The following is a 3,142-nucleotide window of genomic DNA, read 5'->3' on the forward strand; positions in this document are numbered from 1 at the left end:
ATAAGCTGTAACTGCCAAAGCAATCTCTTGCAGATTCCAGATGACCAGAATTATGTATAAACTGGTTCACATTTTTTCACTGGGAGAAGGAACATGGTTGGCAAAGAACTGGGCAAAAGATTTGGCCCAGGGGACCACCAGCTGTTGCTACAGAGGGTTGGATCCTATCAGTCTGGCAAGAGGCTCTTCCACTGGCATAAACTTGAGTTGGTGGAAGACTCCTTCCACCCAAGAACATGTGAAACCAGTGGAACCAACTAGTAAGCTCCAACCAATTTTAAAGCCATATATGAAGATTTTTGAATCCTCCACTAGAAATATACCCTTTATCAGTTTATTTACTCAGAAAAACAACAGTTTTTTTAAAAAAAATGTGTTTATTGACTTAATTTAAGCAGTATGTGAAAGTGTAAGAGAATTCTGTTCTTCCTTATACTATGTGCAAGACTCCTCATCTTGTTTCATCTGCTCAATCAGTTTCTTCCTCTTAGCAGCTTGGCGCATCCGCATCATCACAAGACTTTCATAGTCACGTTCAGAAACCACAGAACCCTGCGTTATTTGTGGCTGGATGGTGCCATCAGAATATACTGTGGTGTTCTGTGGCTGGCCCTCTAGCCAGGAGATCTTTAGAGGATTGTTTATCAGGCCAACTTCGTTCTTTACTGCCATCTCAGCAGCTTTCACCGTGACAAATTCAACAACTGCACTTCCAGTCCTCTTGCTTGAGATCACTAGATTCAGAACCTCACCATGCTTTTGTAAAATTTGCAGGAGAACTTCTTTTGAATAGCCCCCTTTTGTCTCATACTCTCTGCTCTCTCTCAAGTCGAATTTGCTCCTGGATGAGCTTTCGCTGCTCCTCTAGTTGGCGGGATCCCTCTTCACGTAGTCGTAGGATCTCTTCTTCTAATGTCCTGGTTATCCGGATCTTCTCCTCCTTGCTAACCTTGGCCTGGGCTTATCTTTCCCGGGCTTCAAGGTCAAGCTTGACTTTCCCCCTCCTTTCATCAAGTTTTTGAGTCCTTTCTGCTGCCTGTTTCTTGGCTTTTCTCACTTTATCATATGCTGCCATTGCTGCTGCATCTGTTAGAACTGCCAATGCCTGAGACAACTGATGAAAGAGCTCGGCTGCTTTGGGGTTATCTGGATTTTTATCTGGGTGGCAAGACAATACCTTTTGTCTGTAGGCTTTCTTAATCTCTTTCTCCACCGCCTTCTCACCAACTCCCACCAGCTCGTACAAATCCAGCCGGAGCAGCTTTTTCTCCACCGCCATATCTTCTCATGGTCTATTTCTTCTTCTCAAGCTGAAGAAGAAGAGTTTTTATATGCCTCTTAAGGCATAATTAAACCAGCTTACTATCACCTTCCCTTTCCCACATCAGACAACCCTGTGAGGTTGGTGAGGCTGAGAGCGCGCTACTGGCCCAAGGTCACCCAGCTGGCTTGCGGGGAAACCAACCCAGTTCACCAGATTAGCCTCTGCCCCTCATGTGGAGGAGTGGGGAATCAAACCCAGTTCTCCAGATCAGACTCCACCGCCCCAAACCGCTGCTCTTAACCACTACACCACGCTGGCTCTCTTTGCTCCAGGCCGGGCACCACTGTCAGTAGACCCTCTCCAAGTACTTCCGGCTGAGCACCTCAGGGCTTCCTCCGCCATTGCCCAGTAATGCCCCCTTTTGTGTCTTTCCGCAAAGGTTTTCCCCAGACCGTTCCACAACTCCTCCACCGCCCGAAAAACACGGCTGTGCTCTTTTTGAGTCACCCACACATGCCCGCCCCGTCTGCAGCCGAGGCGCCAGGCCGCCCGAAAAGCCCCGCTCTGCTCGCAGCCGCCCTCCCGGCTCGTCCACCGCACCTGTGCCGCGGCACGCGAGAAACTCCCGCTCTGCTCTGCTTGGCTGGCGAACGCACGCCCGCCCTCACCTCTGACCTCAGGTGATTGATCGTTCTCTTGTTATGCGGATGACGCAGGCCGATGGGCTGGACGTTCTAAATTGTGTGTGTGCGTTCAGTGCCGTCAAGTCATTTCCGACTCATGGCAACCCTATGTCCTCCAAAGTGTCCTATCCTGAACAGCCTTGCCCAGATCTTGGAAATTGAGGGCCGTGGCTTCCTTTATAGAGTCCATCCATCTCTTGTTGGGTCTTCCTCTTTTTCCTGCTGCCCTCAACTTTTCCTAGCATGACTGTCTTTTCCAGTAGTAGAAAAGGGCAAGAGTCCAGTAGCCCCTTTACCTGGGCTGAATAAAGACCTTGCATTCATGGCTCATTACCAATGCTGATTTCTCCACACCCATCTCTCCCCTGGACATCACAGACTCTTTTGCATACCATACCTAATCCCATCACGCCTGCTATTCACATTTACATACTGTTAACATTTAACAGTATGAATTCACTCTCCTCTACTTAAAGACAGATGGATTCACATTCTAGCTGTATCTGAAGAAGGGAGCTGTGGCTCACGAAAGCTCATACCCTACCAGAAAATATTTTTGTTAGTCTTTAAGGTGCTACTGGACTCTTGCCCTTTTCTACCACTGCAGACAGACTAACACGGCTACCCACTGTGAATTGTCTTTTCCAGTTACTCTTGTCTTCTCGTAAGGACAGCCTCAGTTTAGTCATTTTAGCTTCTAGGGTCAGTTCAGGCTTGATTTGATCTAAAACCCACTGGTTTGGTTTTTTTGGGTGGTCCAGGGTATCCGTAACACTCTCCTCTAGTGTTCTTAATTAGGAGAGGGGAACTCTAGGCATCGGGTTTGCCAATACAACCGTTTGGTTTAAAGGAAAGCCTTTCCCGGTCAGGGTGGGGTGTTCTATTCACTCTCCGCGAAACATCTCCTTGCACGTTTCCCCCAGCCAAGTTCTCAAAACTCAACAATAAGCCCCTGTGCAGAGTTTTGAGAATTCAGATGGGGGGAAATGTTCATCATGGCCAATTATGCACGGGAGGTTTTGCCTTGGCTTTGCCGCTCTCTAGATGCACATTTTTCCCCATCCGAATTCTCAAAACTCTGCATGGGGGCTTATTGTTGAGTTTTGAGAATTTGGATAGGGAAAATGTGCATCTAGAGAGCAGCAAGTCTAAGTCAAAACCTCCTGTGCATAAATGGCCCCAGAGAGCAGCAAAT

At 47.8% G+C, this 3,142-nt stretch overlaps 1 pseudogene; it reads right to left on the reverse strand.

Annotated features, from left to right (window-relative positions):
- Positions 1-382: 382 nt before the first annotated feature.
- LOC130477805 (dnaJ homolog subfamily C member 17-like) lies at positions 383-1,279 on the reverse strand (annotated as a pseudogene).
- Positions 1,280-3,142: the final 1,863 nt, after the last annotated feature.

The sequence above is a fragment of the Euleptes europaea genome, chromosome 5 (genome assembly GCF_029931775.1).
Source record: "Euleptes europaea isolate rEulEur1 chromosome 5, rEulEur1.hap1, whole genome shotgun sequence".
NCBI lineage: Eukaryota > Metazoa > Chordata > Lepidosauria > Squamata > Sphaerodactylidae > Euleptes > Euleptes europaea.